This window comes from Lissotriton vulgaris, chromosome 1_2 (genome assembly GCF_964263255.1).
Source record: "Lissotriton vulgaris chromosome 1_2, aLisVul1.2, whole genome shotgun sequence".
Classification (NCBI taxonomy): domain Eukaryota; kingdom Metazoa; phylum Chordata; class Amphibia; order Caudata; family Salamandridae; genus Lissotriton; species Lissotriton vulgaris.
In genome coordinates, this window is record NC_141686.1 from 186296289 (window position 1) to 186323819 (window position 27531).

The 27531-nt window shown below is 43.0% G+C and overlaps 1 long non-coding RNA gene and 1 pseudogene across 1 annotated transcript; both read right to left on the reverse strand.

The window, feature by feature from the left end:
• Positions 1 to 1258: 1258 nt before the first annotated feature.
• LOC147734865 (uncharacterized) lies at positions 1259 to 3087 on the reverse strand. Its single transcript, XR_015307608.1, has 6 exons — positions 3022 to 3087; positions 2449 to 2512; positions 2265 to 2364; positions 2096 to 2175; positions 1932 to 1995; positions 1259 to 1658 (listed from the first exon to the last, which is right to left on the reverse strand). It is a non-coding gene; the product is annotated as an uncharacterized LOC147734865 (long non-coding RNA).
• A 15415-nt stretch (positions 3088 to 18502) lies between these two features.
• Positions 18503 to 19322, reverse strand: LOC147734866 (alpha-tocopherol transfer protein pseudogene; annotated as a pseudogene).
• Between the last annotated feature and the right edge of the window lie 8209 nt (positions 19323 to 27531).

Sequence of the window (27531 nt, forward strand, 5' to 3'; positions counted from 1 at the left end):
ACCTTCCTGATCTACCGGCACTTCAATTGGCTCCGCACCCCATCCTACGCAATCCTATGCATGCACATAATCCTGATGCTCCACATTCTCACCCTCTGAAATCTGATATTGGTTCCGTCTATCAAAAGCATTTCGTTCATCCTGGCCACGGCCCCCTTGCTCAACCCTTCCACGATCACCTCCGCCACCTCTCGCTCCCGTATAACCACCCCGCGACCTACCACTCCCTCGACCACGCTGGCTACGTTGTTCCCGTAATACCGGACAATCCTCAGCCCAATGACCAAACTCCTTACAATACGCACATTGATCCTCCGCAATATCCGTACGACCATACGACGTATTTCCTCCACCTCGTCTGCCCCTATCATTCCCTCTACCCTGTGTTCCCCGAACCTGCGCCAACATCACCTTTGTTTTCAATTCTTTCACCTTTTTATCAATACTTTCTTTAGCCTCCAACTCCTGCCGCTCATAATACTGAGCCATAGTTAACAAAGACGCAGGGGTCGCCGTGGCCCAGGAACTTTCGCTCGATTTCAATCGCTTTGCAATCTCCGGCAGGAGATTAGCCACATACTTATCTACGAACAAATGCCGACCCGTATCGTCTGTTAAAGATTGACCACTGTAATCATGGAATGCCTCCTCAAAGCGTGTAAAGAAATCTGAAACCGTTTCATCAGGCTTTTGTTTGCACGAAGCTAACATGGTCCAATCTATCTTTTTAGAAGGAACAAGCGTTTTTAATTTAATCAAAATAGCCGCTGGAAGGTCCAAAATCAACTGACAAGGTTTGCATGCTGGTTTCCTTTCTAGATCAGCTTGATTAATCTCTTTCCATGTACCCCCTAGTACTGTCTCATCATTATTCTTACGAATTTGTCTCCACATATCAGGCGGAAGTATTAACCCAAAGAACAAATCTATATCAACCAGAGTCATCACACAAGATGAAATAGCCCCTTCCACCCCCTCGTAGAATGCTGCCGGATTCTTACGAAGATCAGGTAGAGAATTTTTCAATAAGTAAGGAAAGGGGACCCCCTCTGGGAATTGCTTTCAGGTCAGGGAGTAGAGGGGAAGGCAATAACAAGAACAAGAAAAGAACTCCCTCTTGACCTATAACTACTTAAACTATAGGAGTAACCTCTCAAACATAGGGCATATACCAACAATGTCTACACAAGATGAAGAGTTTTTTTCATTTTATTTCATTTTAGCAGTTTAAAAAGTCATTTTTTTCTCCTCTTTTTTTTATTACTCCTTTTTTATATCATATTTTTCAAAATTCATCAGTTATAAAAAATATATACATTTTACACAATAGCTACAAAAAAACATTTTACAACACAATCAAATTGTCCTTATTTCTTCAAATTTATACAAAACATGAAATCAATTAAATAAGCACACCAGGTAAAGAGCCACGCACACACCACAGACATCCTCCTAAACATCCATTCCATCACAAAGACAGCAAAAAAGGAGATTTCCTATAACATTGAGACTGTAGTCCAGTAAATGACCAAAGTCATTTAGATTTCAACAGGAGAAGAAAGGTCGACGCGTTTCGGTGGAAATGCCGCATAAGGGACCACCTTCATCAGGACCAAACAGACAGTATGGTATAGGATCTCTCAACCTGGGGTGCAGATCTGGAACGATATGCACAAGAAAGAAGTAATTTACTAATATGCCCTACAATACATAGTCTGTTTTAAATCACATTTGAGACAACAGAATGGACCATTGTACATACTTAAAAGTTCATCCAACTTGACACTAACAAACGTAACCTTATAACCCATAAGCCACAGTGTGATATCCAATAACACAAGCGAAAGAGCAATTTATTTTTATTTTTATTTTTATAATGCAGTTGATATACATATCATCTAGCACAAAGAAGGAACCTCTTCAGTATGTACCTTTCTAGGACACGTACAGGCATTTAGGGGTGTTTCTACTCGTTTCCAAACACTTAAGCCCGATCTAATGCAGGGAAAGCATGGAAATTATTTTAATCTTTCAGCTTGTATACAGAACCTTACATTTTACTGTATACTATACAAGCATGGACACTCATAATTACCTGGAGATACGTAGATGTTCACCAGGCCAGATTTATATTCCTTTTTTATTAATGGATAAGGCAGCTGTTTTTTTAGGAACCTATAACAATAACGAAAGTTGCTGTTCAACCCTGATAACATCCTAGCACATATTGAACTATATGCCTACCAAAGAAAAAACCTTTTTACCTGAACTGTATACAAGGGGACAGAACCCGGCAGAGGAGGGCTTATAACTGTCTCTAAGGTCGACTTATTTTTCGTTGGTGGTGTGGAGGGGACGCCACATCTAAAATAAAATAATTGTAGATACATGACATATATCCTTTCAAAGTGAGAATCGCTGTTTTAAAGTGCATATAATGCTACTTACTTTTAAATAATTTTCCTAGTTGTATAATCCTCATAAAATGGTATGTCTTTAATCATGTAGATACCTACAACAAGAACATATGTAAAATATGTAAGAGGAAACTGATTCTCTTCTACATTAAGAAAATGCAAGACTTGCATCCAACCATGTGTGCTCTGCCAAGGCCAAAATTAAGTGCACATACATTTGAGTTAGAGCATACCATCTCTTTTTGGCAGGGTCGATATTAGAGAAACACAAATTTCTAGTAAGAGTATTCCATCCCCTTTTGGTACAATAGGTTGGTCAAGGTCTCCTACAGGAAACAGACATCTGTTCTAGAAACCAATCATTCTGGGACCAACGTTCCATTGTTGCACCCAGCGTGTGTGCTCTGCCAAAGCCGAAATTAAATGCACACACATTTGGGTTCAAGTATACCATCCCGTTTTGGCAGACTCGAAACTCGAGACGCACATGTTTTAATTAGAGTATACCATCCCCTTTTAGTTTAAACAAAGCGGTCAGTACCTCCCACAAAATTCTGTTACATATTCTAACAATTATTCGATCTGGATCCCGCCGTTTACTTACATTTTGCAAGATCCAAAGATCCTGGTCCCCAATGCAAGCCGCCTCTGCCGTCGTCCGTAGTTTACTCCGCGATTATAGGTAGTAACCTCCCTCTTAAATAGCCCGCCAGAGTCCAGCAATACGCTACAGCTGCGGGGACTGCCCGTGATCTATTGCTCTGAATCAAGACGCGAAGACATAAAAAACGGACCATACGCTACCGCCATCTTAGAGTAGTGTTTAGCGAACTTTGAAGAAACGCTTACAATATGTTACTAGGAACTCCATTCACCGAAGCAGCAACTGCCTACATGTATAAATTGGGTAGAGAAAAGCAAATACCTAACTAATATTCAATATCTCGACTTCGATACGTTGACAAGAGCACTAAAGATAGAAAACGGACTAAACCGGAGCCGCCATCTTGAGGTGATGTCAATAAGGCAATAAAGGACTGCAGTCTTATTCTAATGGTCCCTATAGAAAGGCACAAGATTCAAGTATAATAACTGGATAAGCGTCACTTTCCCTAGCTCATCTCGTGCACAGGGTATTTAGACCAGACATCCAAATTGGTACCTACGATGTCAATATACAATTGAAAATGGTAACATTAGTCAGTTACACAAACTGCACTCATGGTGCAAAATAGTTCTACAATGCTAGGGAAGATGGAGGTACTTCTATTTATTGTTTTCGCACACATTTGTTACTGATTCGTCCCAAGGAAAATAATACAATTATCGGTATTCCACAAAAAGTAATAAAGACATATCTGAATCTCAGCACAGCACAGATAATGTCATGACTTCACTACATGATACCTAAATTTCTAACCTCAATTTCTGGCAGGTATTCAGAGAAGTATTCCAGAGCCCTTGTAATTTAAGTTGTTAATAGTTACCAGGGTTTAGTTATAATCCACTGGATCTCCTCATTCAATCCCTGCTTTACAGAGTCGAGGAAAAAAATCCAAAAGCACTCACGTCGTTTGCGTGAGATATCCATAGGGATACCAACACTACCCTTTACCTTTTCGAGAATACACCAACGAATTTCATTTTCCAAGTGACCTTTTTCGTTGAAGTGTTTAACAAGGGGCGCTTCAATGCGCTTGTTACGGATTGCAGATTTGTGTTCGCTCAGGCGGACACGGAATTCACGTCCTGTTTCCCCTATATATATCATATTGCAGGGGCAAAGAATACTGTAAATTATGTTTTTGCTCCGACAATTAGTGAAATCCTTAAGTACAATCTGTTTGTCCTTATGTACAAGGCAATCAGTAACTTGGGCAGTATCACATGCATGGCAGCCGCCACATCTGTGATTTCCTAAAACAGGTGGTAATCCTGTGATGGTACTTTGTCTCATCTTATTAGCACCTTCCATTCTTGTATGGACCAAAATGTCCCGTAGGTTACGATTCCTGCGGAATGCTACTAGGGGTGGTTCTAAATTGGACTCTTCATCTCCTATGTTCAATGTTTTCCAGTTTCGCTGAATGATATTCTTAAGTTTAAAGTTGAACGGGGAATGGTTCACCACACAGACCACTTGATCTTTCTTGGCTCGTTGATTGCCTTCTAATAGGGCATCTCTATCATAGTACTTAGCCCTCTTATAGGCATGGCGTACTAGTCGTTTCGGATAACCTCTGATTAGCAGCCTAGATCTCAGAGCATCTCCATGTCTATGAAATTCCGACATAGTACTGCAATTTCTTCGAATGCGAAGAAATTCTCCAAACGGGATTGAATCTTTTTGTATGGAGGGGTGGTAGCTTTGATATTGTAGGATTGTATTTTTGGCTGTGGGTTTTCGGAATAGACTTACCTCCAGAACAGTGTTGGTTCCGGATATACAAATATCCAGGAATTCCACACTTTGTGTGCTACTATTGGCAGTAAAGGTTAAGTTGCTGTCGCTGGCATTAAGCCATAATAGGTATTCTTTTAGGGACTCTTCATCACCTCTCCAGATCAGGAAAATATCATCGATGAAGCGCCTCCATGTGATAACATTATCAAAGAATGGAGCCACTTCATTAAAGATATTTCTCCTCTCCCACTCCCCCATATAGATATTCGCTACGCTGGGGGCACAAGATGCCCCCATGCTGGTACCCATAATTTGTTGGAAGAGCGCCCCATTGAACTCAAAAAAGTTGTTAAATAAAACAACTTCCAGGCATTCAAGTATAAACCTGTCAGGTCTATCACCCGGAGTCCTGGAGAGGAGGTCGGCAACTGACTGTAACGCTTGACACTGAGGGATGTTGGTGTACAACGCCTCAATGTCAAGCGTCACGAGTATCTCCGTCTGAGGATTAAATGCCATACCTTCCAATTTCGAGATAATGTCACCAGTATCGCGAATAAAGGAGGTATAAGTCCGGGTTAGCGGACATAAGAAGGAATCAACAAATTTTGAAAGTGGCTCGGTGCTGGAGCCAATGGTAGAAATGATTGGCCGCATAGGAGGGTCAGTTACACATTTATGAGTTTTTGGGAGTCCATAGAGGGCTGGGGTTACAGGACAAGATTTATTAAGGAAATTAAACTCCTGTTGGCAGATGTCACCTCTCTCCAGAGCTTGACTAGTTATATCCTCAATAGTTCGTTTGAGTTTCATTAGGTCCCTTGGATGTGCTTTCCTGTAATGGTGGGTCACTGACAACATGTTATTAATCTTTTTCTCGTAATCCACCTTATCAAGAACAGCAATCCCTCCCCCTTTATCACATGGTTTCACAATCAATTCTTTGTTGGATTTTAAGGTTTGAAGTGCCTTATTTTCTGTTATCGTGAGGTTATAACGAACGGATTGAGATGTCTTAGTTAGCCTACCAACTTCCTTTAAAACAGTTTGTTCAAAGACATGAACCTCCGGGCCAACCATTTCCAAGGTTGGGGTAAATTGTGATGGGGGTTTGCAGTTTGAGCGGTTGGTCTCGCTCGTTACTGCTGGGCGGTCTAAAAAAAACTTTTTCAAACGGACCTTCCTGAAAAAGGAGAATAGATCTTGGTATATTTTGAAGATGTTAGGGTGGGTACTGGGAACAAACGAGAGGCCTCTGCTCAACACAGAACGTTCCTCATTGTTCAACTGTATAGATGACAGATTAAAGATTGGTAGATCATCATTCCTGTTTAGTGTGATCATGTCATCAGTATTTAACGCCAGTATTGGTTGTGTCTGGTTTTTACATATGGCTGTTGATGTAGAGGGGCTCCCTGCTGTGGTTCCCTCCTGTCTGGATCCCAGCGTTTGTTCCTTCCACGAAACTGACCTCTCCCTAAAAAAGGAGATGATTGCCCTCGGTATGGCTGGTGTCCCATAGGTCTACCTCGAAAAGGTCTTCCCTCATAGTATTGTCCGTCATTGTCCTGGCCTATCTCATTATCGGAATCAGTAGAAAATGTATCGGAGAAATTAATGCCTCGTCTACGATATCTGTTTGTGTTTCCTGATTGCCCTTGGTTGTAATTAGGTTCTTGATAAAAGTTGGCCTGCAGGTAGGGATATGCCTTTTCCTGAGTATACCATCTAATGTCCTTTTTTAGATTAGAGAATTTTTCAATGCCATAACATCCGCTCTATTCCAAGGCGTATACACCCAATTATATACAAAATACCCCTTTGCATCTTTTGACCTTCTATCATCATCTGTACCTTCCCCTTTCGGTGGAACATACAAGGGTGCAGCTTCACGCATAGGCATAACATGCATTGCAGAACTCTTATCTGAACCCCGGAGAGAACACTCCTTAGACTGCCCGTCGGATTCCAGCCCGGACTCCTTAATCTTTTTCTGCTCGTCCCGTAATCTGATAGTTTCATCTTGCAGCTTGATCAGTTGCTTGTAAAAGGCATCGACATCTGCAAGAACAAAGACACCTGTTTCTAAATTCTCACGATGAACTGACACATCTTTAGGTTCTAACGTATCTGAAAATTTACGAAATAAGTTAACAACTTCATCTGCCAAAGCGGACATAAAATACACTAACTCTTGGTCTGTCCAAGTACTCCTTTCAGCAATAATTTCAGACTGAGTAACAAACTTCGTATTCACTTTACGAGCCCAACTACGTAAATGCGCGGATCTCTCCGCGGTAAACCTGAGAGCGGATACCCCTTTCTTTCCCGACGACTTATCCTGTCCTTCATCGTCCGATTCTGCAAGAGGAGCCGTAGGCGAGACGTACGGAGGCGGTGATCGATCTAATAAAGAAAAATCATCAATTTCATTATTAAGGACAGGATAAAGCGGTCGACGAATAGGGAATTGACCCGTCGTTTGCAATTTACGTTCCCGTTCCTCCCTTTCTTTCTTTTCCTGCTCCTCTTTTTCCTCAAGCTGTAAAGCCTTATCCCGAGCAGCCTTGCGCTGCTCTTTGTCCGCCAAGGCAACTTCACGTTTCATTCGCTCACGCACCGCTTTCTCCCACATTCGCACACAATCAAACATGTTCTGTCTAGACCTTCGTTGAAACAAACATTGCTCCACAAACTGTACTTTTCGCAAATCGAATGACCCATGTAGTGGCCATTGCAATTCAGGATCCGACTTTGTATACTTATGCCATAATTTGCTGTACATTATAGGGGGAAGGCCATGCTTTACATACATGTCCCTATTTGGTGTTCCTTCTGGGGAAGCCGGCTGTGCTTCTGCTAACCTAATTGTGGTACCATTTCCAAGACAGCACATCCCTCGGAGGGTGCTGAAAACAGGCATGTTCAAAAAGTACCACGAAAGCGTGACACTGTATAAAATGGCACTTACAGTACTTCACACAAATGTGCCGCTCAGAGGAAAAAAACAAAGTTAGAGAAACATCTCTACATGCCTGCCTATGTGAAGTGCACTACACATATACTTTTTCAAAGATCACAAATTCACAAATTCACAAATTCACAAATGTTATCTAACTCAAATCAAAATCATAGATCATAGGACTTCGACAAGCGTCCAAGGACTACCTTACCGATCACAAATCATAGAACTTCAGTAAGCGTCCGCAGACTACCTTACCGATCACAAATCATAGAACTTCAGTAAGCGTCCGCAGACTACCTTACCGATCACAAATCTTACCCAAAGCCTCAAAGGTCCAGTTTCCAACTGCCAAGGTCTTGCAATCGAATCAGCCAAACGGCACTTTATCCAGCGACACGGGCAATCGAGGACTCAGTCGGAGACCGGCGCCACCTGGAAGGTCAGATCGGAAGGAAAGGAAAAAACACCGTGGGTGCCAAGACTCGGGTCACTCAGTGGCAGCGCGCGTCCATGGCGAGTATCCAGACCTTCGTCACAACCTCTCCTTCGGGCATCCGAGTCGCCGATGAGTCCCACCAGAGTCGCCAATTTGTGGTATTGGGTTCCCAAGGCCTACATGTTCCGAAGATAACCCACTTACACTGAAAGAACTGTTGGCACGGAAACTGAAAAATGCAAAGAACAAGTTTATTAAGACCCCATGGGGTGGTGGTACATTCCTACAGCACCCTTCGGTAATGCAAGAAGTATCACACCGAACATCGGTGTGACCCCCTCTTTTATACGTTTAACAGGTAATAAAAAGAACAGGCGGTACAAAGTTACAGAGTATTATGGACATATATGGTCATGTTTTGGAACACTGCCAGCTCATTGGAGGGTTTCAAACCCACTGGTCAGTTTGCGACACATTCCTAAGGGGTGACTGGTCAATGCGGACTGCGCATGTACAGGCTTGACCGTTACTAAAAATAGCCTGTTGCTGGGCAAACTCAAGTGGTCAATGGCACGGACAACGGACTAAAGGCCATACTGGCCACGAGGCCGCTCATGATCTAAGATGGCCGCCGTAACACGCAAAATGGCGTTTTCAAGTTTGGCCAATATAAGAATGAAACGTGTAGCTACAGTTGAACGCTAACTCGGCCATCATCAAATTACGACAAATGGGTTCTGATTTGGGTACATCAATTATATGACAACGGCCAACCTCTATCTTTTGCACAGGCTTGCACTTTATTTACCCTGCCTTCTAATCTTAGTTCTAAATACTCTATTTTATTACAGGCTGTTCAAGCCGCTTATACACATTATATACCCCTCTCACCAGACACTTCCCCTGGACTTTATCATACAGACAAACTACGATCCCTTATTATTAACAAATCCAAGGCATCCGTTATATACAAGTTTTTTCATACCTCATCCAGTTTGAGAGAAAAAACCAAGGTAGATACATTATGGGAAAAAGAGCAGGGGCCAGATGTAGGAAGCCTAATTCCGGTCGGTAACGACCGAAATTGCTGAATTTCATCCGTTACCGACCGGAATTAGTCTTTTCATAAGTAGGGGCCTAAATTAAGGATTCCGTAATTTACCAAATCGGTAATTTAAGGAATTGGTAAATTACCGAATTCTAAAATACCGATTCAGCAAATTACCGAATCCTGATATATAGGGAGCACTCAAATGAGTGATTTTCTCATTTCAGGACTCATTATTTACCACCAACTACAAGTTGGTGGTAAATTTCGAAAACCATAAAAAATGCGAATGTATGCAAATAATAACAGTGCCATGTGGCAGACATACATGCCCTTAAGGCATGTATGTGTGCCACATGTGTACCCATACGCAATTCAGGGGTGCCACCCTTCAATGTTTCCCCCTTTTACCGAATCGGCATTTACCGATTCGGTAATTCCCATTTATTCCTATGGGCCTTAAGGCCCCTAGGAATGAATGGGGAATACTGAATCGGTAAATACTGATTTGGTATTTACCGAATTTTACGATTGGATACCTACATAGAATTTACCGATTGTAAATTACCGAATCGGTCTAATTCGATATTTTAGAATCGGTAAATGCTGATAATCTACAACTGGCCCTTAGACTCCTATTGGTCTGTGGACTTTTGGGATAATATATGGCTTAAAATTAGGAAATCCTCTAGGGCTGTAAACACCACACAAACACTCTTCTTTATATATAATAGGCTCTTACTTTCTCAATTAATTCTTAATATACAACACTCTCATCTTCTGGATACTTGTTGGTCCTGCTCATCACCACGTGCTGATCTTTGTCACATGCTTTTCCACTGCACACTTGTTAGAGACTTTTGGGAAAAGGTATGGTCTCAAATCAATTCCATCTTTAACTCTAATCACCCTTTCTCTTTATCACATTTTTTTTAGGAAGTTTGTCTCCTATTTGGGTATGTGGTGCCTTTAATGTCAAGATCATAGATTTATTATTGGCAGTGGCATTTCAACAAGTGACCAAAAATTGGAAAGACTTTACTAAGTCATCTTATCAAGCATGGTGGTATGCTCTTTGCTACAATCAGAGACTGGATACAACATTTGCATACCCATTACACATGGCTACGAAACGTTTAAACTTATGGTCACCTGTCACGATGTTCATTGACATGAGTGCCAAACCTTCTCTGTCCCATAATCCTCGCCAGCAAGAAGTTCCTAAACATCTTTAACTTCCTTCATGTTGCTATTATGTAACTTATCCTAACTGTATTTTATATCTCAAATTTTTGTAAATCATATACGTTTCCTTTCTGAACCAATGTTTCATATTATACTGTTCCTTTTTTTGTACATGATATAGCTGACTGTATTTCACTCAGGTTTTTCTTCTTTACTTACTTTAATATTGCTATATTGTATGTAATTCTTTTTCTTTCACTGTTATTGTACCTTTTACGTTACTGTACTCCTTTATCTTAATACAATCATTTTTGAACTGCATTAGAGGTGTTGCAAGAGTGCCATGGCCTAGTGCAAATAAGTATAAGGGGACGCAGGACGACTGTAAAACAAAACAATAATCAGAGTTGTATGGGACCCTCAAACTTACTGGCCTTGGTTCCACTGCACCTAATGCACAATTAAAAGCTGCACCCCAGGCATGTAGAAATAACTGTTGGTATTGCTGAGACCAGTGCACACACCTATGCCGCATCGCTGATGGAGACCTGCTGGAACTTTGTTAAAGGAGAGCTGCTCCATATCGCTGGGCCAAGAGGTGGACTACAGGCCCCAGGAATCCCGCGCCGACAGCACCTGAGGCGCATTAGCCCCTCCCTGCCGCCTACTTAGCTCCTCACAGCACCCGCTGCATGGGTGCTGCATCGCTGAGGGAGACCTGCTTGAACTTTGTTAAAGGAGAGCTGCTCCATATTGCTGGGCCAAGAGGTGGACTACAGGCCCCAGGAGTCCCGCGCCGACAGCACCTGAGGCGCATTAGCCCCTCCCTGCCGCCTACTTAGCTCCTCACAGCACCCGCTGCATGGGTGCTGCATCGCTGAGGGAGACCTGCTTGAACTTTGTTAAAAGAGAGCTGCTCCATTTTGCTGGGCCAAGAGGTTGACTACAGGCCCCAGGAGTCCTGCGCCGACAGCACCTGAGGTGCATTACCCACTCCCTGCCGCCTACTAAGCTCCTCGGGGCACCCGCTGTGTGGGTGCCGCAACGCTGAGGGCGACCTGCTGGAACTTTCTTAAAGGAGAGCTGCTCCATTTTGCTGGGACAAGAGTGGACTACAGGCCCCAGGAGTCCCGCGCCAACAGCACCTGCAGCGCTGACAGCACCTGCAGCGCATTAGCCCCTCCGTGCCGCCTACTTAGCTCCTCGCGGCACCCGCTGCGTGGGTGCCGCATTGCTAAGGGAGACCTGCTGGAACTTTGTTTCACTGTTATTGTACCTTTTACATCACTGTACTCCTTTATCTTAATAAAATCATTTTTGAACTGCATTAGAGTTGTTGCAAGAGTGCCACGGCCTAGTGCAAATAAGTATAAGGGGTTCCAGGACGGCTGTAAAACAGAACAATAATCAGAGTTGTTTGGGACCCTCAAACTTACTGGCCTTGGTTCCACTGCACCTACTACACAATTAAAAGCTGCACCCCAGGCATCTAGAAATAACTGTTGGTATTGCTGAGAGCAGTGCACACATCTATGCTGCATCGCTCAGGGAGACCTGCTGGAACTTTGTTATAGGAGAGCTGCTCCATATTGCTGGGCCAAGAGGTGGACTACAGGCCCCAGGAGTCCAGCGGCAACAGCACCTGAGGCGCATTAGCCCCTCCCTGCTGCCTACTTAGCTCCTTGCGCATCCCGCTGCGCGGGCGCGCCCCGGGCAAGGCCCAGGCCAAGGTTGTGGCCCCTTTGAGCCCGTTGGAGAACGGAGGAGGCCGGGCTCGGCCCCCCCTATAACAGCAACAGTCTGCAAAGTTAGCCATTTCAGCTTAAAATTCTGCCATTAATTATTACTGCTATCCTGTGCGAAACTAGAGTGCTCTACTAAACCCTTAATGTCAGGACGTGAAGGGAAGGGGAGGAAAGCTGCAACAGATGGGCATGTAGCAGGGACACTTGATCAGTTCATCACAAGAGCTACGTCGGTATTGGCGCACGAGATTGGAATTACTGAGCGTCTCCTCTCACAGGAACTGGTACTCACTAAACGCTCATCATTGGGGGAATAATGTTGGCACGCACCCCGGAGCATCATACTGATCCAGTTAACGATTCTGGGGTCCCGAACCAAAGTGGTAATCAATTACCCCAAGAAATGGTGAATACTTCGATTGATGGGGAGCCCCGCCAGTTTGGCCGAACTACACATAACATCCCGAGAATTACTGCAGGCGGGTTAGCTACCCGAGCATCAATGCGGACTACCCCTAAAGTTTTGCCTAATCCATTAAAGCATACATCGGGAACAGTTCCTAAAAGGAAACGAGGAGGGCGTACATAGAAAGGAAAAAATCCAAGAAATTGCCAAACTGAACAAACGTGGTGAGCTGGTAGACACTGCATCTGTAATCCATGGGCAATCGCATGAGACTATGCCTGCATTAAATTCTTTACCCACGATTCCTCATGTTGGTCTTCCACCTTTGATGATGAGGGTTTTTGGTCAAAAGTAGGCTGTCTCATTTCAACTTCTATACAGCGCATACTAGCCAGGTTACTGTCAATTGAGGACAGATTGGCGAGATTTTAACAGCAGATCACAACCAATTTTGAATCTATTAAAAAGAACTTGCTAAAGAGTGCCCAGGATAAGGAACTGACGATGAATGAATCTCTGGGCATTCCTGCTACAAATCTGTCTTCCCAAGCATCTGCTCCTGTTCCAATGGAAGGTACTACGCGTGGGAATGCTGCAGCTGGACCTAGCACCGAGGGTACCCTTAAATTCTGAGCTGCTTTTGAGTAGTGGTGATCAAAGCACTTGAGGTCCTCGTTAGTCTGTTTTCCATTTGGCACAGACAACAGCTCCGTCACCTTATCAGAGATCATCTGAAATGCCACTAGCACCTTCATATGCTGGTGCCCCCCCCTGTGTGCAGATAACAATTTCATCTCCCCCAAGCGTTTTAATATCTTTATAAAATAAATCAGGAGTAACTTGGGTCCTTTTAAGTCTGCGATTTCCATCAGTTGTGCTTAATATTCCCTGTCTTAAGGTGCAAATAATTATTGCGAACAATAATTATTTGCACCTTTATAGCTCACCCAAATTATGTGTGCGTCGCCCATTTGTCTGCCTAGTCACAACCACTATCCCTCTTTTATGACACTTGAATAACATCCACTGTACTCTGTACACGTGCATAAACTTTATGATATTTACTGTTCAAATATGACAATCCCTTAGGAGGTTGAGTGACGTTCCACTACAGAGTGACTTTTGTTGGTGCACACGCCCATCAGACCATTACTGACCTTATTTTGGAATATCTTGTACTTCTCTCTCCACAAGTATTTCTATGTGGATGGAAAGATCTTTGCAGATATGCATTTAGAGTAGAAAAATATACTTTTTACTGGACTCATAGTGGACATTGCCACGATGAGACTGAACAGCATTTTTATGTTTTTATGGTGCAAAAAGATCACCTGTTCTGTGGGTCATTGGTGACTCTAATTCGATAACACACGTGTGACTTTGCTGTGCACATAGTTTTTCAATGCACTACAAGCCCAGTAAAGTGCTATCCGCCGGGCGCATGCCCATGGGATTAGCGTCTCCCGGTGCGGCCATGCGCGCGAGTTCAGAGGTAGACACCAGTTCGAATGAAAGCACGATTCTAATAGAAGGCATGTAACGCTTTATTTACATCAGCGATCTGGCATATAAACATCTCTTGAAAAACAATGAATTGTGTTTAAATCATTACCGATATTGTCTAAATAAATGCGCATGCGCGATGGAGTAGTGTCTCCTTCCGCGCCTGTCCCGATAGTTCTGTAAAGTGAACGCCCCTTGTACCTCATTGTCTATCGATCGGCGGTTACTTAAGGGTGAAGGGCGGGTCCACAATCACCTCCACTTCCGCTTGGCTCATGACCAGGGTCACCGACGGACAGGTGAGTGTCCAATTGGACTCTCCTCTTTTCAGCAGTTTCTATAGATAAGGCAACACCAGTCAGCTTTTGCTGACTACATAACACCAGAGGTAGCTTGGATGGGTCTTTTTCTCGACACGGCCGTGTTACAAAAGGGGACTCTGTTGTCTAGCATTCTTTGACATTTAATTATTTCTCCCACCAATGCCCCTCTTTTGACTGGGTTGTATAGTAGCCCAACAGTTTATACAACTGAATGAAAACCTTACACAAGATTATCTAGAGGCACTCTTAATTGTCTGCAGTCTTAAGTGTCCATACTACGTCGTGTGAGGTTAGATATGAAACATGCTATTTATAATGTGCCATACAGGATGGTGTGTGTGGTTTTTGGCTTGACAGACGGGTTCCTATCACACGTTCTTTGGGTTATGTGTGTAGAGCAATTGGCTTGGGCATTGTAGAGTTTCTCACTGTGTCCCTTTTTTCTACACCGTAGAGCGGGGCCTCATACTCCCGAGCGGTTGCCGGGTGAGGTGAGGTCTTCACCCACACAAGGCTGGGTGAGTATCACTGGGAGGAAATGCCTCTAAGTGATTAAGCTATTATGCTTTTTCTATATATGCAGAATGTCAATTATTCATGCAGGTGTGTTTTTCTTTACGGTCTCTCTGGACTCAAATGGTTGTGTATGTGTAAACTAGTGTCGTTGTACAATTATTTTTGTTTGTTGATAGGAAGAAGACATGCTTCTCTCCCGCCAGTGGACGTTCAAGCATTAAAGTTCCTGGTAGATATGTATCTATGTATCTATCTATTAGTAAACTTATTGTCACTTTTCATTTAATATATCACCTGTAGTCATAGTTGCAGTAGCTATTCTATATATTAGGTCCTGAAGAAAGCTGGGGTAATTCCCCGTAAGCTGAAACATGTCGACCAATCTGCACAGCGCCAAGAGGTAGTCTTACTACCAGGCGTGTTTTTAAACCTTGACACACAGATTTCTGTATATACGTTCCTTCAGTATCTGTGTAGCCAATTTTACCCATCACTACCACTTAAGCACTGCACATTATCAAGTCCACTCCATGGTAAACATCATGGCTAGATTTCTGACATCCATTCTCACACCGGCACTGAATGGCTGGATGTGGTTTGGATTGATCAGCAATTCCCACGTGACGTAAACTCCACCGTAAGGGTGGGCTGATGGGTTTTGTACAAGCCTTTTGTTTTCCAATAACTTCCAACAACATTGGTTCACATATGCATCCTGTTGTTCCATAGTCACTGGTTTAGTTACACAACATTCCCAGACCTGTTCTGCTCTATTGTGTGTTTTGTATTCTAACAGTAGGGGAGCGAGCAGACAGGTCGTTTAATATATTCCCCTTGACCCTCCACAACGTTTGTTTTCCCATTTATATACAAACATATTCAAACATTTGCAAACCTATCCACCATATATCCTTCCATCCATCATTACACTCATCCATCCCTTCATCCACCCTTTCAGTCATCCATCCATTATTCATCTATCCACCCTTTCGCCCCATTCATCCGTACAGTCATCCATCCACTTTTTCACCCATCCATCTGTTCACTCATCCATCCAGCCATTAACCCCTTCTCCCATCCAGCCATTCATTCATTCATTCACTTACTCATCCATCCACCCAGTCACTTATCCATCCACCCATTCACCCTTTCAGTCATTCATCCTCCCTTTCTCTCTCCATCCCCCTTTCACTTATCCATCCATCCATCCATCATCCACCCATCCATCTACTCATCCATTCATTTATTCCATCCATTGATCCTATTACTCATCCATCCTTTCACTCATCCATCCATCCGTTCTCTCATCCATCCACCCTTTCACTTCTTCACTCATCTATTCATCCTTTTGTCCATCTACCCCTTTTACTCATCCATCCATACATTCACCATTTCACTTATCAATTCAATCCATCCATCCTTTCACTCATCTATCCACCCATTCACTCGCCCATCATCTAAGCTTTCACTCATCCATCCATCCTTTCATACACCCATCCACCCTTTTACCCATCCATCTACCCTTCCACCCCATGCATCTATTTACCTTTTCCCTCATCCATACTTCCACTCATCCATCCATCCTTTCTTTTATCTATCTATTCACCCTTTCATTCATCCATTCATCTTTTCAGTCATTCATCCAGCCATTCACACATTCCTTCACTTATTTACTCACCCACCTTTTCACATTATGAGCTGAGCCTTTGTCTACAGAGTTCCAGACAGAAGAGGCCCATGAAGAACTTTACCCTCGCTGTAGTTCCTAAAGCAAGGGGTTGGGTGGGGTGGGGTAAAGTTCACCATGCCCCTGCACATAGGCAGTCTGAAAACATAGAAGTCATGAGTCACACATGAGGCACAGTGCCAGGATGTGAGGTGACTGTGACATGGTGTTGTTTCCAGGGCTTTAAGTGGTGTATAATAACTAAAATGTGTATACTTGTAAAGCGCACTGTGACTCCATCTCGGAGTGTCCTGGCGCTGTATAACGCTGGGGAACCCGTCCTGGCTTTCCCTGTGAGATGGTCCCTCCTGGGCATCTCCAAGGTGAAGCCAGGCATCCCCGGCGCTGAAGGGGCCGTTGTGGAGATTAAGCAAGCTATTGCCCAGAGTTGCAGAGTGGAACCCATGGTTAGAGTAGGCACTGAGGCGAGAATTATCGAGCCCACGGACATTTGGACCCAAGACCCTGCCGCGTCAGGAATTGAACCCTGGTCCAGGGCCAGACCTCTGCATCAGGGTCTGCCGCTCTAACCATTGAGCCACACTTCTCCACTGCGGGTGGGTCTCTTCAAAGGGGGTGTTCAATGTAATTAAGGGCGTAGTTTAAAACACCTGGGCTAAAAATCAGCGCTAGCGTAGTGTTCCGCCCGACTGGTATTATGTTGTTTCTGTCATTGCATCCAGAAATATAATACAGCAAGTATCATTACACCAACAAAAACCAGGACTATTGGCTTTGTCAATGGTTGTTATTTGCTTAAAATAAAAAAAGCAGCAACCATGGCTTTGTTAGATATAATATTGAAAATACTTCATTTAGAAAATGATGAGACAGTGAAAGAACGATAACCCGTTCTTTTTAACTTATTTTACAGGCTTCTTTATATAAACTGTTTTCTTACGTTGCTAAAGTTGCAGCATTAGCGTTTTGCCTTTTATTTTACAGAACGCCCTGCTGTACACCGAGGCAGGAGGAGGCCGCCACATGCTTTACCAGCCCAGACTGCCCCATTGACATTCTGTATGGCAATCATCAGCCCCATACAGAATGACAATGGGCGGCGAGGGGCTGCTCTTTTGCTCAAGGAGGAGCGCGAGGCGCCCCATCAGGAAGGTGAGGCCTCTCACAGGGGAGCAGTGCTGCTCCCTGTGATGGCCAAAATTACGGACAAAAGGCGTCCGTAAAAGGTTTCCTCACGGACAACGGACGTGATGTCCAAATTACGGACTGTCAGTGAAATTCACGGACGGTTGGTCACCCTAGCTGCCAAGTGAGTTATTAGCTGCAGCTAGTATTACCTCAGTCAGCCCCAAGCCTGTCGAAAGCAGCGCGCATGACACGGCGCGCTGCCATTCCTTCAGTTTACTCAACATTATCAAAGCTACTATGGATTGACAGCCAAGGAGGCACTATCCCATTTATGCGTGACTTTGCCTTTCAGTGCGGTGATGCAGAGTACCACCGCACTGAAATGCGTTAGTCTAACGCCTGATGCGTGATGCTTGGCAGGACTGCAACTAACAAACTTGTATACACGCAGGAGTTGCAGGTTAAAAAGTGTGTCATTCGTAAACAGTATTCTGGTGCATTCGTAAAACCTTGTCTGACGCATGAGATGAAACTGACCAAGGATTCTATTTGCCCATGTAAACTGCATGTATACTGTTTCGGACAGAGAACTTTCTCACTTTTAATTCGGGGATTTTGAAATGTTTATTAACTGCCTACAGCACAGCATCTATTGCTGCTGAGTTGCCACTGTGCATGACCATCTCCGCTATCACCGTGAAGAACAGTCCACGCTTGGCTGACACATTTTGTACTCATACTAGGTAGCCTGAAAAATGTCAAGAAGATATTCTTCTGACCTCATTTTAAATTCGGTCCATTCCTCTCACAGTTCATCCATGCCGTATTCGGGAGAGAGGATGTCCGCTCCAAAGTGCTGCTGCAGGCTCTCTATGTAGTCACTTCCATGCATATAGATCCTTTCCTTCATTTTTTCAGGCATAACAGGTCTCATTAATGCAAAGACGGGATGGAAAAATTAAAGGCTCATTTATCAGATGGATACCCCGAACTTTGATGGGAAATGAATCCGTAAGCACTGAGGCAATCCTCTTGACAAGCATTGGAGTAATCTGAAAGGCATGCACGAGCCGCCACCATTGAAGATCGAAATTGGCCTTGATCCCATTGCACTGGATCTCTAGCTCTTGCACTAGGAGCTCTGAGGTGATTAGGCTTAAGCGGAATACTTCATATGCTGTAAACAACTTTGGGTCCCACTGAGCAATCCTGTAAATGAGAACTCTGCTCCCCTGGGAGTCCCTTTCTCCCAGCACTCCATGGTAACCACTACGCAGGAGGCCAAGCACAGAAGATGGATGCAGGTCTGCAGTTATTTCAGAACATTCAGCTCTTCACTTGTGATAGTTTTGGAAAAGCTTGAATGCCAGATCAATATGGAAATCTCTGGCTCGAAGAAATCGAAGGAAGAACTCGTCTGACAAACCCAGGGGCCAGCGTGAGCCCTCCTTGTCAACTTTCTGCTGTATGAAAAGGAATGCCTTTTTCACTGCGGTGTGGCCAGGCAAATCGTTGAGTTTGGGGTTGCCTCTGTTGAATTCCGCAGGCTCTTCGGACATGCTGCTGTCGCTGAATGAAACCTAGACAGGGAGGGGGCTGCAGCACTCCCACACCTTCCCACTCCTCTACATCGTCAAAGGTGCTTGAATGAGACATAACGATACCTGGTACTTTGCCCTATGGTCCATTTGGACCAAGTGCAGGCTATATCAATGTATGATGTTAATTAATGTACCCCTGTGTAAATAGTTTCCATTAAGTGATCATTTAGTAATCTATTTTAACTGCCCTTTTCCCTATAGGAACTGCCCACATCCCCCCTTTCACTGTCCTGAGGAAGACCCGCCATTTAAGGGGTACCATCCCTACTACGAGGGTCGAAACGTCGACTACCAACTATTACACATAATCGGAGTGTGACCTTGTACACCTGTTATTTATGATGCTACACTAATGCTAAACCTGATTGTGGATTAATTCCGGCAAGCTCCCCTGTGAAGCCATCTTCAATTGTTAAAAGCAATTTACGATTGAATTGTCACTTCACCTACCCACACCATTCCTGATCACTGCACTACCCTCCCCCTTCCCTGTACAGTGGGCACCTTTAAGATGTTAATTATTTGTATGTAACATATGCACTAACAATGAAAAAATACAGTGTAAAACGTATCAACACTATTTGAATAAACAATATTGTTCTACGAATATAATTGTCAATGAATGTTTACCTTATAACTCTAAGTTACTCCTAACTGGTCAGGGACCACTCTCTTTATGGCATTCAAAAAGATCAGTGAAGAGCTCTCAGAAAGCGAGAATGGAATAGTGATGAGAGGCACCCGGATAGTAATGCCCCGAACGCTGAGGAGAAGGACGGTAGAAGTAGCACATGAGTCACATCAAGGGATTGTAGCAACCAAAAAAATGCTACTAGAAAAAGTGTGGTTCCCGGGACTAGACAACATGGTAGAAGAAACCGTGATGCACTGTCACATCTGCCAAATAACAGGGCCCCCATCAAAGCCGGAGCCACTGCAAATGTCCAAACTTCCAAAGGCAGTGTGGACAGAACTGGCAGCTGATTTCTATGGGCCTCTGGAGACAGGAAAGTACCTGTTGGTAATAATAGATGAGTTCTCCAGGTTCCCAATAGTGAGACAAGTAGCATCAACCTCGGCAAATACAACTCTGCCAGTTCTGGATGACGTATTCGCAGGAATGGGGCTCGCCACAGACACTGAAGACAGACAATGGTCCACCATTTTCTGGCGAAGAATTCAAAATGTTTATGGAATGCCTTGGGATTCACCATAGAAGAATTACACCTCTGTGGCCACAAGCAAACGGAATGGCCGAATGGTTCATGGGAACCATCAAAAAGGCAATACAGAAGGCCAGGTTAATGCAGATCTCAATTGGACAAGCACTATGCCAAGTACTGAGAGACTATCGGAACACTCCTCACAGTTCCACAGGAAGGTGCCCCGCTGAACTGGTGTTGGGGCGATCAAGCAGAACGAGGTTGCCACAAGTGAAAGAACTGGAAAGTGTGGAGCAAAAAGACATAGCTGCGAGAGACAAAAAAGCGAAAACAAAAATGAAGGAATATGCTGATCGGAGGAGACACGCAACAGACGCCAAAATAAAAGAAGGGGACACAGTGGTAGTCCGGCAAAGACAATCACGAAAATCAGGTAGTGCCTTCTCAAGGGACCCATTGACGGTGACAGAAGTGAAGGGGCCAATGATAACTGCGTCAGCAGGACAATACCACATCACCCGAAATAGTTCGCACTTCAGAGAATTGAAAACAAAAGAAGATGAGTTGCCGACACATGGGCTGAAGGAAGACACACAAGAGGATGCAGCACAAGCTGAAATCAGAGAACAACAACTAAGAAGAGAATGCAAGAAGGCCAAAAGATTGATTGAGGAGATGTAAAGAGACGGAGGCCTGTGGAGACTTTTTCTCACCATCTATATAAAACTCTCTCTCTCTCTCTCTCTCTCTCTCTCTCTCTCTCTCTCTCTCTCTCTCTCTCTCTCTCTCTCTATGACCACAGGCAGCATCAGGCAAAATGTTTTGTTTTGCAACAAGTGGGAGATGTCATGCCCAGGCCAGGGACACTAGGACCCTGGGCAAAGGGCAGAGGCCAAGGGACACCCGACACCGCTTCCGGTTTAGGGGAGGGGACAGGAAGGGACAAGGACACTCCAAGGAGGACCTCGAGGCGAGAGGTCAGGGATCATACCATCTGTAATGATAAGCCAATAAAGAGTACCTGTGTACAGCCATCGCGTCCTGTGTATTCCTGGGGCTGATGAACACGACAGAAAGGAAACGATATGCAGATTGGCAGTGTTACTAAGTTACGGAAAACACTTGATTTTTGATGATTTTCAAAACAGAGAGAGTGACATTTTGTGTGCATTATTGTCTGTATATATGTAAGAATCTCTAGTGAAATCCGACAGGCACCTCATCATACCTGACTGCAACGACTTGTATCCAACTATTTATCAAAACATATATTTATTTACCTCCCTGAAACTACGCCCCTGTCCATTTGATCCTCGTTGATGCCACAAATAAAATGGTGTGACAAGCATAGGGGTGAAATAAAGAATTGGAGTAAAGTCAGAACCATTAAAGCACCAGAGTCAGGGAAGCACCAAATACTCATATGTTTCAATTACAAACTTTTCTGCAAAAATGTTGCAATAGATGCATTATTTTGGTACAAATTTCAATTTTTATGCCACAAAATGTTCTAATTTACGCTGCAAAATCCAGGGGATCTGATTAGGACCAGAGTGCACAATGCACTTACTCTCCTTTTGTTCAAATGCTTAACACAGTATTTTTAGGTATTAGCTACAATCTTTCTTCCATTTTATGTATATTCTTCATTGTCATGGTTAGACGTATTCCAACAAAGGTGCCTTTCTTTTCTTCTGATTAGACTAGTCATTTTTTATATTAGTTTTTTTGAAGGCTGGGTTTGACTGTATTTTGTCTATGCACTGTGAACCAACAGGAAAAAGCATTTTCGAAAACAAAAAATGTTTGATGAATGTCCACAAAGCTTTGTATACCTACTGCACCCATTTCATTCTTTCAGCCCTCGAAGGCATTTTGTCAAGAGGGGGTCCCCAAACAGGCTTGAAATCCAATGCATTTTTCATGGACTTTTGACTTTGCATCGAACCAAAACCATCAGTCCGATATTGACGGAATTTGGAAGGATTATATATTATGGTGCCAAGATGATTCCTTGGGATTCAGCAGGAAAATAGAGTAAGTATTTGATACATTTTAAGCATTTGTTTTTAGCCTTATATGTGGCCTCTATAGTAACGTAGATTGGGTAATGACTGCCCTTACAAAAGGTAAAGGCAGCTATGTTGTTTTCACCTCAATGTTGGTAGGTATTAGGGTTGGTACTTTTCCAATCTATCCAATCTATCACTAATTTCCTAAAGTGGTAATAGATATGGAAAAATATATATACGTTTATATAGTTGTTTTTTAATTACCGGGTCATACTTATCACTCACATTTATACTTACACACCACCTTTCAATGTACACCACTTGCACATTTCCATACAAAGTCTTATCACCTCATTCACCACACTACATTAACTATAACTCACTAATCTACCATGGAGAGTGTTCTAGCTCATAATATAATTTCTCATGTCATAAGTGTTTCATTTACTGAAATAAATTCACAGGCTCTAACTTAGGGAATATCCAAAGGTATAGTTACAGAATGGAGAAGGGACTAAGTTATAACTAATGTAGTGTGGAAAGTGAGGAGACAAGACTGTGTACGGAAGTGTGCGAGTGATGTTAATTGAAAGGTGGTGCATAAGTATACATGTGGGAAATAAGTATGACTTACAGAAATTTGAAAGAGGTGTGTAAATGATCATTTCAATTGTTTAACTCATGAGTTTTTTATGATTGTGCAGTGGCAGGTGTGTGTGGCAGAAATACGTTTATTAGTGGAGCATAATAATACAATTAAAAGATTACTATTGGGCTTATTATGAGCTTGGTGGTGTGTGTGAGAGACAGCCCTGATCCTGCAGTGCCAAACCCAGCCGCCAGATCAGGAGTTTTCTCCTGTCTGGGGGAGGTTCTTTGGCGTTCCCAGGGCAGTGCCTATGAAAGAAGCACTGCAATAGGAATGTCAAAGGAATCTCAAAGGCAGTACCTACTTGGCATGGACTGCTGCAGTCCATACTGTGCAGGTACTAATGTGTATGCACACAGGGGGGCACATTTTGTGTGCATCCACATGTTGTGAGGCACCAGGCTGTCTCCTTTCCTTACTGCCACATTTTCCATGGTGGTCACACTGACATAAAAAGTGTGGTGTAAGGAAACTCATGATATGCTTGGTGGGCTAAGAGCGGCCAAGCCAAGCATATTCCACTCCCAAGACTGCTGCACCACCACCAGGTATCTTTGATCACAAGCCAAGCATATTTAGTCCTCAAGATGCCCACCACCTCCAGGGATCTCTGATCCCTGCCAGCTATGGTGATTCCATGGTGGCCTGACCAACCTGGTCGTAATAGGGCAGTCGGTAGACCGCCACCGCCTCATCCTACGAGTTTGGCAGTCCATGACCAGCCAGATTTTTGATAAGCCCCCAGAACTGTAGAATTGGCATTGTTTGTGGAGCTTAATTTTGGTTTGTATACCAAACCTAAAGGATGTTTATCTAACTAATACCGACATGCAACCTTTAGTTCTTTTGTGAAAAATCAATAGTTTTTACAATGTTAGTAACAATTTTGTAATATTTTTCCTGTTTACTTTCATGAAGTAGAATGTTAAGTGAAATATGGTACAATGTTGTGGTGGATACTGATGTAAAGTGTACTCTGGTACAGTATATTGCGGTACAGTGTGGAATGAGGTTTACTGAAGTACTGTATAGTGGAATGCCATGCAGCAGAGTGGTGGAGAGTGGAGTCACATACTGTGGAGTGGGGTACAGGCAACTGCCGTACAACAGAGTGGCGTTTGTTGGAGTGGCATAGATTTTAATGGTGTACAGTACACTGGTATGCAGTGGGATAGCATAAAGTGGAGTGTGGTATAGTGTTTTGATGTCCTGTAAATATTGTACTTTGTATTGGCATATACCATAGTGGCGTTGAGTGTAGTGGTATACACTGGAGTGTTCTACAGTTGTGGGACCTATATTTTAATATCGTTAACTTAAACTGCTTTGAAAGGTTGATAAGGCTTTGGATTATTTACACTTTAGATTATTTTGTTCTTCAAAACACAGTCCCCCAATGAGGTCCTAAATATTGATCTATAATTTTCATGGCTGGTTCTATAAAATCTGACCAAATATATACCTATCATGTCCCTCACTTTTTCTCAGAAAAACAAATCTATTAAGCATTTACAATATAGGCTGCCTGCTATTTGTCATACTATTCTTCCTGCCTCTCAATTGTTTATAAGCACCAACGTAAAGGGATTTCAAAACATTTCCTGGTAGAACAGTCAAATGGACTCATGCAGACACAAACTGAAATTTAAATAATGTTTATACAGCTCTTCACACTGAAAAGCCTCAGGTTTCTAAGCACTCCCAATTCTGGAATATGAGGAAACAGGAAAAGAGGGATGAAGTTATGTAAATAATCTGATGCCAGTTTGGTAAGCTTTGTCAGTCAGTCAGTCAGTCAAAAGTACTTTATTCGGTTAATTTCAAAAACCATAAAAGTATACAAATATCAAGAATCAGGCCCGTTATATTCATTAATTAAAAATACAATTTACAGATCTCACATTAACAGTTTTAAAATGTATATATACAAGCTTCATCACAATTAATTTGTGTCATAGACTTTTAACAAAACATTAAAAGGATTTAAAAAGACAGTCTCACTAAGCACACTGCTTCCAAGTAAGTTTTTTGCCCAAACGCATTGCTATGGTCAAAAAGGTAGAGACGTTAAAAATTTCCCAGATGTTTGACAACAGCTGAAGGTATAAAAGGGCTGGTTTAACCTGCCTGAATCCTTTATCTTCGATCAGTGGGAGAATGAATTTTTTCCTTATTGTGATAAAATAATTGCAAAAAAACCACAAAGTGAGTAGTATGCATAATGGAAAGGCCATCACAGGGACAAATCCCCAAGTCTATAGCCTTGGTCCAGCCTTGGCGTCCTGTGAGAAGAAGATGGAATTTGTTTAACCTGAACTTAGTTAACAAAAATCTGTGGTTGGGGTTTTTTACCACTCGCAGGTATAATTCCATCTTACCGTAGTTTAGGAGCAGCTGATGCGCTCTTACAGTTGGTTTGACCAATTGTTTATTTTCTCTTTCTAGACCCTTGATGAGCTTGTAGGTTTCTTTTGCCCACTTTACATCCCCCTTAACTAATTTGGTGGGCTGACTGAACAGTTCAGGACGCCCTAAGATGCCAGCCAGCTTTTTAACATAGTAATACCATGGGATGGAATTAGAATAGTCAAGGGCTACACAGTCCTTCAACACCTCATGATTAAGCTCAAGATCAGGGTTCAACCACACTGCAATCCACTTCAGCAATGGAGCCAGAGCTATTCGGTCTGCCAAATATTCCAGCCCACATTCTTGATGGACGATGTAGCCTGGAGTAGATTGGGGGACCGATAAAATGTGTCCTCTATGCCTTGTAGCAGCCTTACATCCTTAAAACCCCATAAGTCAGCACCATACATGGCTATTGAAATACATTTATTGTCATAAACTTTTAAAACAGCCTGCAGAGGTTTCACACCAAGTTTTCTCGCAAAGCTGAGTACAGCCAGGGTAAGCCCTTGCAAATACATTTCGCTTGACAGTCAGTTGGGGCATCCATGAGGAACTCTCATCGAATATAACCCCCAAATAAGGAAAACTTGATACTTTGGACAACTCATTCCCATTACAAAACAATGCCTTCATTTTTTTGCCATTTGTGCCCACAGCCTTGTCATAAATAATGCACCAAAGTCTTTGAAACATACAGAAACAACATTGTAACTTCCTACAAAATAGTTTACAAAATTGGGATAAAGTTGTGATCACCCTTTCTAATGACCTGTATAGACATCTATCAATGGTTAGTGACTGTTTCAGTACTCTTAAGCTAATGTCAGGTTCACTGGAATTATGTGGCAGGAGAAGACCAAATTGTGTGACAGTGTTGGGTCAAATTATGCTGCAAGAAAAAGAAAATTATGAAGCATAATGCGCCACATTTTGTGATATTATTACTTCATTATTTTGACAATGAAATGTTTGGTAACACTGTCTGGGGATTGGTTCCACCTCATTGCCAGTTTAACACCCAATAGGCAACATAAAGATTACCAGTGAACCTTTTTAATGGACCTTCCACTGAGCAGCAACAAGTTTTGCTGTGTTTTTAGTAACATTTTACAGTTTGAGATAGAAACATTTTTTTGTTAAAATCGTCAGATAATGCAGCAGATTATGGCAAATGTGGCAACTCTATAATTATGTGAAAAGCGTTGTAGCCGCACAATCACATAATTCAAGTGGCCATGGCTAATGTAAGGTTCATAGTAAGCATGGTAGGGGTAGTTCCTCATTGGCCAGGTGGTCACAAGGGGTGGAACCACATGGTTTTTGCTACTGTCGCAGGAAGTACTGAAAATCATATCTTGATTCCCTCACATGCCTATTAGGAACAGGCTTCATCATTGGGAGCTCCTAATCTGCCCGGCCTTGCAATGTTCTTTTGATCTGCAAACGCTGTTAGATGAATGCATGTGAGAGGGCTCTGCGAAGGTGTGTCGAGTGAGAAGTGGGGGAGTTCTAAATATAGAATAGGCTCTGGTACCCTAAAACAATATTTATAAGGTAAGGGCACCAGGACTAAGTAGAAACAGTGGATGATATCTGTGGTATCAATGTACCTAGATAGCTGTTAACAGAGAGGTCAACATGTTTCACGCCTAGAAATCCCAAAGGATCGGGCGGCACTTCATAAGGACCAAAATAGTGACTTGGCATTTCCTTAGGGTCATGGGACCCTCTTTCTAATACAGGATGGAAGCTCAAGCTTAATAATACTGCACCAGGATCGTTGCAGCATAACAGTTCCACCTAGAAAATAGAGAGAGAGACGAAAGGTGGAAAAGCATATGCGACAGGGTGTTCGAAATGCAAACCAATATCCACAGTGTAACTACAGTAGTTCCTTGTAGAGTGCACTCAAAAGTAATGCTGTGCGTCTG